The 15,899-nt window shown below is 44.5% G+C and overlaps 1 protein-coding gene and 1 long non-coding RNA gene across 3 annotated transcripts in view; one reads left to right on the top strand and one right to left on the bottom strand.

Annotated features, from left to right (window-relative positions):
- Nucleotides 1-2,497: 2,497 nt before the first annotated feature.
- On the bottom strand, nt 2,498-11,160 carry LOC130536729 (uncharacterized). The gene is made up of 2 exons (XR_008953457.1): nt 10,428-11,160; nt 2,498-3,713 (listed from the first exon to the last, which is right to left on the bottom strand). It is a non-coding gene; the product is annotated as an uncharacterized LOC130536729 (long non-coding RNA).
- A 1,007-nt stretch (nt 11,161-12,167) lies between these two features.
- pparab (peroxisome proliferator-activated receptor alpha b) overlaps nt 12,168-15,899 on the top strand; it is a 52,209-nt gene continuing 48,477 nt past the window's right edge. Inside the window, exons 1-2 of one of the 2 annotated variants that reach the window (XM_057052855.1) lie at nt 12,168-12,529; nt 15,354-15,520. The gene's annotated coding sequence lies outside the window, so the exon portion shown is untranslated. The remainder of the gene's footprint in view (nt 12,530-15,353; nt 15,521-15,899) is intronic. The other variant, XM_057052854.1, reaches the window with a different exon arrangement.

Below are 15,899 nucleotides of genomic sequence, written 5' to 3' on the forward strand. Positions count from 1 at the left end.
TCCGCAACCTCCGCATATGCCATTCCACTCAATCCATCCATGCTGTTTATCTTCAGCCTTGCATTTCGGTGACTGAGGTTTCTCAACCAATGGCCTGATGTGTTTGGATATGAGAAGGTGGTTTTCTCGTTTTTGGCGCCGTCAGAGTGTCTTTTCCTATACCATCCTGACATCAAACTCTGCTGCCTAATATATAAAGGCCATCTGTGCTATTCACTCGGCTCGCTGATGTCTTGGCAGCCGTGTGGTGAGGCCTAATAACGCCGGCCCGATAGACCGTAATACCACAGAAATGGCACAGAAAGCCTTCCCTCACAATGCTGCTCATTCAAGAGTGCAGATGTGTAGTAAAACTACATTTGTTGTTCATTTCAGCAAGAAATTTGCTAAGCTAATTAAATTGATCCAGGCTGTGTTATGCAATGATGAGTAAAGCTCGTGAAATATGGTCATTTTAATTGGTGGGAATGGCAAAATGAGAGGCTTGACTCAGATGTCTCCTTTTTCCTACTTTTGACCCGCATCCAGCTAGTTTTTGGAGAGAAATCCTGATCCTTTACCCAACAATTTAATCACCACTTCCTGGATGATTAGGCAGTTGCATGCTCAATCTGAGCTCAGATTTACTGTCACTGGCAGGTGTGTGGAAGAGATTTAAGTTAAAACCTCAGAAATGTGTGAGAGGCGGGGTGCACCCTGGACCTGGTCCCAGATAGCACAGCGCCAACGTATGGAGTCAAACAACCACTCTCACCCTCATTCACACCTAAGGTCAGTTTAGGTTAGCGTGGCCAATTCACCTATCCCCCAACACCCCTCCTATCACTGTTGGAACCCTTCCATTAGAGCCCATGCATGCAAACTCCTGGTTACAAATGCGGAAAGGTCTTGTTTCGAAGCAACGGTGCTAACGACCGCACCATCTTTCACCACAAATCTTTCTCTTTAATAATGCAACCTTTATTTGAAATTTGATATCTCAATCTGGACGCCACATACAGCAACTTTTGATTGTATTTTTGTGTTCAATTGTCAAGTGTTTCTACCTGCTCCCTTTTCCTGAAACAGAACCTGCAAACTGACAAAAAAAAGAAATAGAGACGGCAAAAAACAAGTCACAGCACTGGTGGAATCAAAGCAACACCAGTACTCATTTGCTCATGAGCTCATTCTAAACTCCTCATCGTCTTGCGTGTGACGTGGACATCCAGTCTCATCTGGTCCAGAGTGTCCCAGGCTTCCCTGGCAGTCTCGCACTGTGTTGCTTGTCAAACACAGCTTCCCTTTGTTGAACTGCCGCACACTGGACCTCGCAGGGGCCTCACATACACAAAGGAATGTTTGGATGGATCCGTTACATAGCCACACACACACCGCTTGTTTGCCTGTTTGACTCCACAAACGTAATCTGACATCTAAATTGGGTCAAGGAGGTCCCTGTTGTACGTTGAGCTCAGCCGGTGGACGGGGATCCGTCCAGAGAACTCTTCGATTATTCTGGTCCTGAGGAGGCCGCCGAAACTTTTAGAAACAGTAAATGTACATGGTGGTGGGGTGTTCCAACACTCTGCAGACTAAAGCCTCCTATTTTATCTCCTTTTTATAGACTAAGTATTTTTGAATGCGTAACGCGCGGTCTGCCCCAGTTGCACGTTTGTTCGTGCGTCCCGGCGTGTGAGGGCCCTCTTTGTTGTGTCTGAGCAGCGAAGCATCCCAGTCAGCAAGTGTCTATTATTTCAACTTCAGAGCGCTGGACTGCCTGCGGTTTCTCTGTCTGTGCGTCTGTCTGGGTGCCTGCCCTCAAACTTCCCCTCAGTGTGCAGAGGAAGAAGACACTTCCTGGAGCCAGAGTCTCAGACCGGCAGGTTTAATATCAACTGGAATCATGTGGAAAGTTTACTGGTTAATGGCAAAGCAGTGGTCAAAGGCCACCATCAGTGCCATTTTCTTCCTCCTCTTTTTACTGTGTGAAAGAGAAGTTGAAGAACCCTTTTTGATTGGCGACATACCTTATAAACATAAGAATTCTGAGGGTGAAATGTAGAAAATTTGGTTATCGGTACTATCACGGTGATGGAACAAAGTTATAATAATCAAAAATTGTGGTTCAGTTATATTTTAAGATGTTGATTTGTGTTTGAGATCTTGTTGATGGAAGAAAAATCAAAATATCTGCATCTAAAATCAGTAACAAAACTTCACAAATAGAAGTTGAAGAAAAGGTCTAAAGCACATCTAAAGCAAGACTGCGTATTTAATGACTGAGCAAACTTTTAACTAATAATTGTAAATGAACCAATATACCAATATTACTGTTATTGTCATTGTCATTATTATTATCATCATTAATTAGTCCCTTATAGACTGACCTAAAGATTCCCAGAGGATGTGCATGTACGGCGTAAACTCTGATTCTAGCCTCACATTATAGCAACATTTATGCTATCAAATGAATTCAGTTGTAATGTAACCCAAAGTGACTTTAACAGACAGAAAATTTCCTCAGTTCAACCCAATCTTTATTTATTTCTCACAGAATTGATTTCTTGTTGGCCAAATTGGCCACTTCCATACCTTACAGAGCCAATATTACACTCAGGAATGGCTACTCTCTGACTGGATTAGGATGTTTCCATTGACCGGCGGTTTGCATAGCTTATAATCTTGCACCCTAAAGACAGATTTCCTTTTAGATCCAGGAAATCTGTCTGACACCGCTTACTGGAAGCTGATGGAATTTCAAACAAATGCTTTCTGGCCTGGACTCAGCAGGACACACCAAAACCTCACAGAATGTGGCAGATAACAAATGTCGGCAGGCCTGCTCCTCTTTCCTGCCGGGTGGTGGAAACACGCAGAAAATACATCTGAATTCATTTTTACTTCATTGAGTTGGAGCAGAATAATTCCCAAACGTGCGCAGTGGTGGCGCCACTTTATAAAGCAAATATTTTAGTATTGGTGGTTAATGTGTGTTGGATCCCAGGTCTTTTAAATGTGTATTATAGGTCTACTTTAGACTCCTGTACTCTTGTTAAATAAGATTCTATACATCAAAGTGATCTTTACTATTAACCATGTTTTCAAAATATTCATTTAATCTTAATAATGTCCATATTTTTTCTTATTATTATTATTATATATTTTTTAAACTAATCACTTTGATTCCACCCAGTAGATGGAGGCAAAGGATTAAATGCTGCACCTCTAGAGTGGTATTTTTCAGACCAGTAGGTTTAACTTTTAAAAAATGTATCTAATAGGTAAGGGAGTGTGCACAGTTTATTCTTGAATACAAATAAATCGGTTTACAATGTGCATGCACACATCAAACGCCAATTAGTTGATTCTAAATACATTTAGAATTTTAACAACTTGAAGATTATTTCATGCGTTGTGCAAAAGTATCAAAAACATCTTGTAAAAGAAAATTGTTCACGAACTTTAACTTCATTTTGTGCGTTAAAACAATCAGAATCCCTGCTGGACCTCCACGCTGAGCCGTACAGATAACCAGCAGAGGGCGATGTTGCACAAGCAGAGAGGACGCAGTCACGGATCAGGTCCCCGGAGCTCTCGGTACAGTGGGGGCGGATGAACGACCCGCATGGAGCTGTAGTCTCCGCAGATCCACCGCCATCTTTGTTGCTGTCATTCTTGCAAAAGACTTGTGGCTTAAAGTGTTCATCCCATCATAACACGAGGTTCCAATACTGAAAAGATGCAGCAGTTTTCATTAAAACCAAAGCCTCTGCAACAATCATTCGAATGAACTCACCAGCTTTAGAATCTAGAAAGCCACTATTGTTAAAGGCCTTTTTAATGTTATCGTGCCATACGTTGATCCGGAGTCCGCTCTGTTCTACTCATTTTCATTTGCCCTTTCACCTCCGCTTTATTAATCAGTGGGAGCCAAAAGTTGAGACAGATCTACCAGCTGGCAAATGGCGGCCCAGTCCCTGCTTGCACGCTACGGCACACATGAATATCATTAATAACTTCATTAGCGCTTCCTGACTACAGTCGACCATACAGTGTAGTGGACTGCCAGATGGACTGTATGTGCGTGTAAGTTTGAAAAGCTGAAGTTCAGCGCGTGCGCGCGCATGCATGTGTGTCTGTGTGTGTGTGTGTGTACTGGGTGGGTGTTTGACTCTTGATTGCACACCACGTTCTTGAATCGCAGAAACACATCTCCTCCAATTCCCGCCATGCCCTGTGATTGAAACAGTGTCCAGCACAAACACCCCACAGTCGCAGTCCCACCAGGCATATCACTGAACTCTAACAGTGCTCCTGTTACACTTTCAAAAAAAACAAAAAACAAGCTTGATCAAAGATAGTCCCCAGTACCCTCCACTCCGAGTCACACTGCATTAGAATGCTGCATGTGTGTATTTGCATGTTACATGAAGCCGTTGGACATCAAACATTATGTAAATTCCCAGTTTAATGTTCCAGTCTTTGGCCAGTCTGCACAGGAATGATTTGTCAAAATGTCTCCTCTCCGAGCTCACATTTTGACGGGAAAAATCTGGAATCTGTAACGTGAATACGACTTACACAGGCTGCATCGCAAATGCACAATCTGATTATCCCCCTGTGAGGAAATGTCCTTCACATCCATGATTGCTTGGAAAAGGGTTTTGAAACCCTGATTTTGTTATTATTATCATTAGTAGTAGTAGTAGTAGTAGTAGTAGTAGTAGTAGTAGTAGTAGTAGTATCATAATCATTATTATTTATTCATTTATTCTTTTATTTTTTACAAGCACCCCACATTCATTTTGGAGCTCCCCAGCAGTCTCTGCAGTCTTCATAAAAGCAGCATTAGCCTTTATAACTTGAGCACCTCAACGTATGGAGAGGGTGTCTCTTAATGTCTCCCTGTCAGCTTGCTTTGGCCACAATTAATGGATTAGACCGGAGATTCCATATCATATTTAATGTTTTTCTTATAAGCCATAAAGAAGACTTAAACAGATGTGTCATGTTGAGCCAATGCAGCTCAGTCCAGAGAATTTACTGACACCTGAGTCCTAAAATCAGCCCCAAAATAATTCAACTTCACATAGTTTAACGGCTGGATGGGTTTCATCATTATGACCATATTTGCAACTAATACACTTTTGAAAGGAGTCATTTCATTAAATGATGACGTAATATTGCATAAGTTTGTGGAAACAATTAGAATAATGTCTGTCTAAATCTGAAACAAGCTGTGTTTTTACTATGTCAATGGCTTCCCTTCATTTCGCAGCACTCGTCGGACCAGTTTGTTTGAGATCGGTCCACCTCTCTGCACGTGTCAGCACACATCCTCACAATAACTACCAGGGGAAAATAATCCTTCAATGAGCAAATCTTTTTCTGAAAATGCTTCAAAAGCCCTGGGAAAGATAATAATCAAGCTCCAGTGACCCAGCAAACACCAGCGAGCACCAGATTTCCTACACAAGACAATCAATCTTCGCCTGCATCCCCACCAATTTGCACCTCTTCACAGTTCAGAGCCCGGAGTCATAAAACCGGTCAGCCTGGCCGCTCGCTGCACGTGTCAGCTCTGCCGCTCAGGCCGCCTTTTAATCACACGGATCAGATGGAAGTTCACTGAGTAATATTCACGTCTGCCAATTTACGCCAATGCACTTCCTTTGCCTCCTTTTAAGTTGTCACGCATGGCCGGAATCTGCTCTTTGACCCTGGATTTCATCACAACATGCTGAGCTTTACACAGTCTGGACCTCACGACGGGAACCAGAATTTCACAGAAACTGAATCCACTATGTTTTTGTGTTGTTTCTTTTTATTAAAATGCCAATTTCCCCTTTAAATCTCAGAGGAATCTGTTTCTTTTTTATCAAAGTTGTTTTCTAGCCTGCTGCTTCAAATTTGGATTGGCGCCCACTCTGCTTCCGTCGGGGAGACAGATCTGTGTCAGTGATGCGTTGACTGCTTCTCCAAGCCAAATCCACGGCGATGCCGCCGCAAGAGTGAGACGGGCGTGCTGATTCAGACTGTGCGGAGAAGGACGGGTCGAGGGTGGGACGCAGTGAGGGACAAACTTTTCCCTCATGGCAGGAGAAAGCTCATCAGTAGGGACCTGTGGAGAGCATCACCACAGACTCTCAGTGGAGAAATGAAAGGAAAGTCCAGGAGTTTTATGGTTTGTGATCTGAGGGTTGACGGCGGATGATGCGAAGGTCCCTCGTGCGAATGAGTTTCATTTTCTTTCCCACACTTGTGTGCATTCGTTTCAAGTTTAGTCGTTCCTAAAGATCCTTGACCAAGGCCTTGAACATTTGGCAACAAAGGACGCGATTGTTCTGCTGCTGGAGATGGACAATGCGTGTTTGACCTCTGGGAGCAGCGAGGGGGTGTAAGAGATACAGTATACAGCCATTGTGCTGCGCAGTGATCGGCATTGATTGCTTCATGCTGTGGGGTCGTTCTGTTCACTTCCAATAAGGGAAAGGGGGAATGTTGTTCTGTGATAGATCTACCCGTCTGACCATCAATTATACTCAGGGCTTTCCTTTGTTTTCTCAGCCTCATCTCATATGGCAACCCAGCTGGAGTTTTATGTTACATTCATTTTGCAAATGAGACACCCCGCCTTTGAATTATGCCTCCAAAACAGATTTTGCAAGTGCGGAGGGAACGGGACGATAATGGCGGTTGGAAGTGTGACGCCAACACGGCCGTTCCATAAAGAGAAAAGCTGCATTTGTCACGGCTGCTTCTGACAGCCCATGACAACACGTGATGACTAACACATGCTGGATTGAGTAAGAGAACCACAGTAGTTGTGGCTGTTGGAAAGGCCCACCAGACGGTCTGAAACAGAGGAGATCTTCTGGGTCAGCTGGAGGGATAAGAACCTTAAGCACTGGCGATCCAAAGGCAGATGCAGTAATGCCCCGAACAAACAGCCAGGCCGGGCCACATGACGTAAACACTCCATCCAGTGTGCAGGATTCAACTGACACCTGCAAATACACCAGCCATAGAAACATATAAGCATGCAACAGGCCAAGAACAGACAGCACCATCCAGTGCAATTTAATTACTGCATCATGTGGTTAAATTTAGCAGGAAAAACACATATTTCAGCACTAAACCGCCGCCGAATGTTTTTAAATTGAACCAGCCGGGGTGAACGAGTGCACTGGTCCCATGACCAAAAGTACACAGCTCATCTGTGTGTGTTATCAAAACCTGCCCTACATCTTGTTAAGGCATGTCTTTCTAAGCCTATCTGGGCCTATCGCTGCGCTCCGAGGGAAGGTAAACAAGGGCCACATGCGCTCACCTACAAAAATCACTTGGCAGGGACAATTGTCCTTCGTGAGAAAGAAAAACATAAAAATAGGTCGCAGGTAGGTTTGAGTCACCTGGCTGGTTTTCGTGTCTGAACCCCGACCGCTGCTGAAGAACAAGTCTGCTGGTGGACAACAGGACGTTGTACGTGCACGCTTTTCTCAACTGTAATAGGATGATGTTCCATGAACCCACGAAGGAACCCATGTGACCGCTTTACCTGAGATGACTTCTCACCATATCAGCATGACACACTGTTTTTCTAATAATGACACATGACCTGCTTGGCACAATTCAACCCAGTCTGCTGCTCAGAAGTCGCCAGTGTTTTAATCCAGTCCAGTTGTGGTTGTTGTTAAAGGAATTGCCAATGAAAATGACGAAGCCTTATTGTTGTTAGAGTAAGTAGCTGTGAAACATAGATGCTGTATGTGCTGCACTCCAGCAGAGTGAGTTGTTACATGGAACAAGCTCCATTTCAAGCATCTGTTGAGTTTGGGTGGATAAATAAGTTGATCCTTGAATCTTGCTTCACTCCAAATGCTGCTCCTGATTAAACGCAGGAGTTTTATCCCTACCAGCGAGGCCCAAGTTTAATGGTGGTACCTAACATATGAAAATGGAAAAGGTTCCCTGATTTTGGATTATATGCTCTGAACATTGTTTAAAGCAGTAAGATTTTGCACATCAGCAGTATCTTACTAAACCAGGCAGAATAATAATGTGGCCAGCTGTTCAAGTAGCTCCAGGCTGATAATTCACACTTAGAGTTTATAATTTGGTGCTGAAATGTGTGCGTTGAATTTTATCCCCTGCACGCCGTGGGCCAGCATTAGTGTGTCTGTGACAATTTTCCGTAATTAACTTTGTATCAAATTTAATCACACAAGGTTCTGTGTTGAAACTTCGCAATGCTTTGATGATAACCCCGGTTCTTACAGCGCGGTGGGTCCCAGGATCACTCCTGGCTAAAAGGATGCACGTGAGTAATAGTCACTCAAGTTGTCAAGTGAACACCATCTATTAAGAGTTGCAGAAAAACGATGAAAGGAGACGACTGTAGGTAGGGAGGGTAAGTAATGTAAAAGACCGCCTCCTCCTCCACTGAAGTATGGTTTCTCTATTTGAATATAGATGACTTCCTGTGCCTCGGTTAAGGTGCGAGGGGGCTCATGACAAATGGTCTGCATGAAGTGAGCTGGAGTCCTTCTGGTGGTCCGGCTCCTTTCAACTAATTAACATGTTTTCCTGTTGTAATTGGAGACACGCTTCTGAATTCTCAGTTGTTTAAACTGTAACCGAGCCAAGACGGGAATATCGCGCTGATGAATGTCCGAGCATGCCTCTTCTATGAAGCTTTACTTTGGAGGTTCTGAGGTGGCCACTGCACGAGCCACCTTAGCCGATGCGCTTATATAATCCACACATGCTTTTATTCTTTCCCAATTTCCAGTTGGCTACATCAGCTGTTTGTCTTCCTCGTGTTGCCCTAGAAGGTGTAAAACGCTCCCTTAAGTACAGCTCTAGAGGTCAATCTATGTCATTTGGCTGCATCAATCTTTAAAAACAAGGCCAGTCGATATTTTAAATATATATTTCCTTTACAGCTTTAATTAAAAGGTCAGCGGGGATGAACAGTGGGCGTCACATGCTACTTTTTTTTTACTACCTCAGAGGCAAAGTTGCAGCATTTGAGGGAATTTCTTTTTCTCAAGAGAGGCCGCTTCATGTTTTTCATTATGCTGGTGTGATGTTTGTGAGGAAGCCGTGGGAAAGGTAGTTGTGTGTCCACTCAACACATCACCGTGAACTGAACTAATTGAAGATTATGGTGGGGAGTATGCCATGCCTCTGCCAGCAGATAATCCTTCATCAGCTGCTGTCTGGACTCAGAATGAGGAGTGCATTTCATGGAGGGACTCCCCCCATGGAGTTGCAGAAACTGAGAGGCAGCACTGTTTAATTACCGGCCCCACTAACAGCACTCAAAGCTGGTGGAACACAGAGACCGGGGCAGAACATTGGACTGAGGTTCTGGGAGTCTTTGATTGAGGGTGGGTGGGTGAGGGTATGCCTAACCGCTACCCCCCCCCTAACTGTGGAAAACAGGAACAATGAGATTTTGTTTAGACTGAAGGCTGTGCAGATTTGCCTCAGTTGCCATTGTCCCCCAGGCCTTTTTTTCTTGGGCCCTTGCAGGTTACAAACTCAGACGCATATTGAGTCATTCATGCGTCCGTCAATGGGCGAAGCCCACGTCGGGAGTCACGCTGGGAATTTAATGAACATGTTTTCCTACTTAGGTGTCTCTCAAAAGCCAACAGGCTAGCACAGGGACGAATGTGAGAAAGTTAGTGACAGCCAGGGTCCGGTGCCAGTCCCAGTGCACATTTTCAGGGACCGAAAAGACCGAGCAATATCTTCAATCACAACTGGAGGTAACTTGAATTATTCATGTCTGCATTCTGTATGCTTTCCTATTTACTTTTACAAAAGTGAGGCCCTTGAAGGAATCGGGGAAGGCAGAGATGTGGACTGAACACCGGTAATAATCATCTCACTGTGCAAAGGGGCTCTATTCAAAGGCTGAGTGACACTGGGCAAAGCATTCTGTTTACAAGTCAGCATAGCTTAGAGAGCAAAAGAAGCCTCCAGACAGTCTGAGGTCAAGGAGCATTCAGGCAGCGCCGTCACTCGCGACCACATCGATGCATGACTCCAACTCCAGCGACTCTCAAGACAAGCAGCCAGCCTCATAATCCTTTATCTAAATATCGTGTTTTGTATGTTCAAGCACACTCTGTCTGGACTCGAGCAAAAGCAGCATAAGGAAGTCATTGTCTCAGGGGATGTAGAGAAATGCAGCGAATGCAGCTGTCCCAGGAAGGCAGCGTGGAGTTGTGCGTGCGGAATGCTAATGTGTTTACGATTTTTTTTAAATAGAAATTAGACAGAAAACGTTCATCACAGCGTCAAAAAGATTTAACAGCTATTTAGTAAACTTCAGAAGAGGGGCTAAGCTTTGCTATATGTGGCGTATACATGTACATCCAGAAAATGTCATCCAAATAATAATAAGCATGCATAAAAGCTATAAACCTACTCACAAGGTGTGACAAATCAATAAAGCTCCAACACATCAGAACGCACTGCAGCCACGAGTCCTGCTGCCTTATGAGTAGGCTGTGCTCAAAGCAGGCGTGCTATATTAACATTCTTAGAGTTCAGAGAGAGCATCAAGGTTATGTACTCCACTGGATCTCCAGGAAATCCTAATAAAAATGTAAAAAAAAAAAAATCTAATCATACCTCTGAACAATGTAATCAGCCGCCGTGACAAAATTAGGTGATAAACAGAGAGAACAACAAAAAAAAAAGTCATTTGTCATTACAACACAGCAAAACAACAAAAACAGGAAGTCCTTTCTGGACACAGAAAGTCGTTTCCTTTCCTTTGCCACAGGCTTGCGAGGCCTGACTCGTGCCCTAACCTCACTGCTATGTGAACTCAACCACCCCGCCTCATAATCCTCTCTCTCTCCCTCCGAACTGCTATGATGCTGTCACTTGAACTGCAAAGCCTGAAAGCTGTGCTCGCACAATCTGGAGAGGACACGTCAGTAACGGCGCTAGCACACTCATGCACAGCTAATCTCATTACCCTTGTCTCCGTGCAGTATGAGGTCAACACGGTTGCTGGTGCAACTTGCGGTGACACATGGGGATCCAATTGATCTTGAATTTCAGCCGGTCCTCGCAGGGGCATTAATACAAGAGGTGGTTCATATTAATAGTGCCTAGCCAAACAGCTATGCGGCTTTAGCGTGCGCCGTGTTGCCGGGTAAATTTCCCTCGTGTCTGTGTTCTCAGGATGAAAAGTCAGGCCGGACTGTGTTTACTGTCTGTCAGGTCTGGTATTTTCCAGCAGTTTGTGCAACAGGTGCAACTTAAGATACAGTGAGAGTTATTCTAAGTGATAGCTCGGGTCACCATTAAAGCATCCCTAAGGCCGCTAAGTCTGCCTGAAAGACTGCTGAGTGAGTAACTTGACTTCTTAAGTGCACGCTGCACTTTAGTCCGAGACTGTTGAGATTACAAATGAGGACGTGTTTATTCTTAAAAATCCTTGCACTTGGGCCACGGCCCGCTCACATTTGATGAAAATGAATCCACGTCACCTTTGCTCTGGAACCCAGAGGTGCTCTCAGCACGCCCAACCACCAAGCTTATGAGGGGAAAAGTTATGGTTACGATAACTGCTCGGCTCAAAAGGGCCCATCTTTTGCATGGATCACAGAGCCTTTGTCACGTCTGAACTAGTGGAAGAGGTCGCGGCGTGTGAACCCAAGCTTTTATTTTGCGACTTGAGCGTTTAGTCTTGCTGTTTATCATCTGAAATTTCTTTTAAAGGCTCAAACAGCCCAAACTGACGCGCCGGTTTTAACTTAAACACACATTTAGGACCGAGCATGACGGTGAAAAAGTGGCTCCCCCGGATTTCAAAATAAACCTCCTCCAATTGAGAAATGTCTTCCTAAGTGCAACTGATGCACTTGAGGTCAGGCGTTTATGGCGTTCTGTTTAATTTGTCCCGCGGTCACTGCCTACCAGATCATATGACTCCGCGATATAAACCACAAACTGTGGAGTCAGTGTACTTCACCACCAGACAGCTTCACCGCTGCTCCCCTGAACTTAATCCATTATCGAAACTTTCATCAAAAAAAAAAAAAGTATGAGGGTGGAAGGGGTGGGGGTGATATCAAACCAAACGTTTCCCACAAAACAGCCACTTAAAGCCCACGTTGCAGCCTGTCACCAGATCTGAACTTGAGTCCAGCCACAGTGGAGTGAGTCACACTCGTCATGCAGCCGAATTGGGGACAGCAGCCTCCTGCGCAGCGGATGAGCCAGATGAAAAGCTTTGGTCGGGATGTTTATAATCCCGTCCTCACGACAGTCGGCAGACCACCGCCTAGATTATTCAGACAGTCACTTTCTAGGCTGTTCGAATTAAGAGGAGAGTTGTCACGCACGCTTTTTCGCCCCCCACCCCCCCTTTTGGCGCTCCTTCTCACGTTTCCTGAAGCATCAAAAACAGCAGAAAGCTGCTGCAGCCGACGGCGCGGTGGTAACCCCGCGTTTCTCTCGCCTTTCTCGTCCTGCCTGTTGCATTCTGCGGACGCGCTGCAGGAGGAGACGCTGAACGGTGAGTCCGCGGCAACTTTTCTTTGTCCTGACTGAATCAGACCGAGACGCAACTTGGAAATTAAAAACGCTGTCGCCTTCACGCAGAAGGAATGACCCGGGAAAATGGCTTCGAATGTTGTCTGCGGGCTTGTAAATAAAGGCTCCCTCCGGGGCAGCAACTTTTTTTTGTTTTGTTTTTTGGTTTCAGTTTTAAATAACTACATCTACATTTCACTGCTGAGAGGGTGTAAAGTCTAATCCGAGTTTTCTTTGTCTGTATACGAGGCACAGGGAAGCTTTTAAAAACTCTTTTAACCCTCATGCATTTTTGCGGCGACAATAAATAAATAAATAAATGAACCTGAGAGGTTTGTCACAAGGGCGCATAACTCTGCTTGTTTGGTATTTTAATTTAGGAACTCTGTAGTCTGTGTACCGTGAGTCAGTCTGTTACCTCGAATTTACACACACACACACACACACACACACACACACACACACACAGTAACTGTTTATTTTAGTATATAGAATACATGCTATAGCTGCATCACATTTATTTTGGTATTAACATTCATTGTGAGGATGTTTCAGCTTCATTTTGAGTTTTTATGAGGTCAGTTCATAATTTTCACATGAATGCAGACAGATATCAATAATAAATGTCAAGGTCTGACTGAAGAGACTGAGGATCGGACTATGTGGGCCTCACACTTAAGTTTAACGATCTACACACAGATAATATTGTGATTGTGTTTCAACGCTTTATCAACTTTGCTGTCCTCATCTAGCTAATATGTCTATAAAGTTTGAAATGACAGAAACAGCATTGAAAAGCAACATGTGGGGTAATTATTTCAACCTCCGTAAAGTAAAAATAATCTGCTTTGCACTTCCTTTGTCCCAGGATTGCATTTGTGTTTAATATCGGTCTGCATAGATTGAACTGAGTCTGATGTTGTTTACCTGCCGTTTCTTTTCATAAAGTGATAAATGACAGAGCATATTATTCATAAAAAGCTACTTTTTCCTCACTTATATCCATCGCATGTGGGCTGAAATCACAAAATCATTCAAATTGTGATCAGGTTCTCAACACTGGCACACTTTTTATAATTTTATCAGATGTTATAGCTTGTTTTCCTCTGCATCTTTTTTTTAACAATAATTTGAACCCGTTGACTCCTGTTACTTTTGCATATCACTAAAACTAAAGACAGCTGCACAAATGATTACTGTCATTAGTGGCAGCGCAGTTATGAATGCTCCCGGCAAAGCTTTTATCTTTCCCATGTAACCCGATACCAAATGTGTGCTTACTGCAAGATCTAATTTTGCTGTGAGACTTAATGACTGATATTTACTAAGTGAGCTGCAGGTCACTGGCTTCTGAACAGATCGTATTATGCTGACTAACAGAATCAGGCTGCATTTCAGTCTGCTGTATCTGCGGAGGTCTAAGGACTTCTTTTTTTTTATTGTTTGTCGCAAATCATGCTAGTTTTGATGGCGTTGAATTAATGGCTCTTTTTTTATTTTTATGGGTAAGGGAAGCAGTGAGAATTCCGTTCTGCATTTCTCTGCCAGGCTGCAGCACTGCTGCCTGACCTCCTGCAGTGGGAAGCAGGAACAGGTGAATAGTGTCAGGCAGCTGAGCCAGACAAGCTAATAAACTAGCCCCAGGACACTGCTGACTGATGCAAAACTTGCTTTTAGTCCTCCCTCATTCCTCAACAGAGCTGCTGCTGCGCTGAAAGTACTTACTTGGAGAGCCCAGCGCAAGCTGCTAGCGTCCAATTCGAAGTACAGTGCATGTACTGTGTGATCACTCACTCAGCTGCAAGTTTGTTCTTATTTGGGTTTTTCTTGCAAAGATTCCACACATGTGGTTTCCCCCTGTGACTTTGAGTCCGTTTTTGCTGTTGTGCATGTTTATGTGCATGTCTGCGCTCAGGGCTTTTATGTGCATGACCTAATTCCACAGTGTGCAAAGCATCTGCAGCGGTGGCCGCGTGGTCGTGCGTGCGAGTGCCCGCGCGCGCCACCGGACGTGCACGCGCTGCTCTCCCTCCCCCATAGCTTCCTTGTTAAAGCCGACAGAGCGCACACTAAGTTCATTTAAGGACAGGGAAATGCTTTTCTTTCCAGTGTGAATCATTTTGGAAAAATGAGCCTCTGGACTGAATTGCCCCAACAAATTGGCATGTTTCTCCATTCTGTTTTATTGTCTATTTTGGCTGAACTTGTAGTTCTTCGTTCTCCTGCCAAGAAAACTTCAGGTCCTCCGACAGGCAAAACCATTTTCGAAATCAACGATGGCCTTAAAGTGAATCAGGGAAATCTCGGCAGAATACGCGCGATGGCTTCCTGTTTAGCTGCCAATTCCGAGGGGGGGACGAACCGTGCCTGTCCTGTAAATCTAGCACCCACCTTTTGGCTTTTCCAGTCTCAGTCAAATCACACCGTACATATGGAGGCATCTTATACATTTTAATTAAAAAGCGTTCTGCTTATAAATGCTTTTTTCACTACAGTGAAAAGAAAGTGTGAGTGGGAGCAGCTTTGGGACATAGACGAGGAGGAAGGGAGGGAGATCAGGGGGAGTTTTTTCTTTTTTAATTTTGCAGTCCGCCAGTCCCCCCCACCTCATGTAATTCTGCTGGTCACCCCCCATAAGAGGGGAGTGGTCTGCGTGGTGATTTGGCGGAACCAGGGCTGGGCTGTGGCAGCAGGCAGCTGGGCTCTCGCTACCTATGTCCTCCAGCTCCAGCCTGAATTATGAAGGCTGGGCAACGGCAGCCAGCCTAATTACAGTGAGTGATTGCCCGTCTGTTGGTGTTTCTCAGATGGCGATCTCTGCGTGCGCACGATACGAGGAGGAGGGCCATTTCTCATTGGTCTCCCGAACTCCTTTTCTGCATGAGAACAACGAGAGCGCGCGATCTGATTGGTTGGAGAAAAAAGAGACGTTTCATGATTTGGCAAGTCAGAACCGATGCAACGCCAGAGATGGGTGAGGTTGCACCGATGGTGCATTGTATGTAGCTTATTCAATCCTTGCAAAGAAGACGCCAGATTCTCTAACCTGTTGACTTGTTGTATCTCACATCAAGAGCATTTTTAGCATAATTTGTCCTTCTGCTTTTCTTTGAATAAATTATTTGGGTGGGGTGGGGAGGTGGCAGCGGGGCTTGAATTGGCTATTTGTATGTCAGCAGAGCACTCAGAGGTGTGATGTGTGTGTTAAGTGGGAGCTGGTTTGAGTTGGTCTGCCTGGCTTTGTCCACTGCTTTGGCTTTTGTTCCTCCAGTAATGAATTGTGGAAGCCTTGGCTTCAGCTGGAGTGTCTCATAGCAACTGAAAAGAGAGAAGGAGCTCTGGTAAACACAGAA

Source organism: Takifugu flavidus, chromosome 13 (assembly GCF_003711565.1).
Source record: "Takifugu flavidus isolate HTHZ2018 chromosome 13, ASM371156v2, whole genome shotgun sequence".
Taxonomy (NCBI): Eukaryota; Metazoa; Chordata; class Actinopteri; order Tetraodontiformes; family Tetraodontidae; genus Takifugu; species Takifugu flavidus.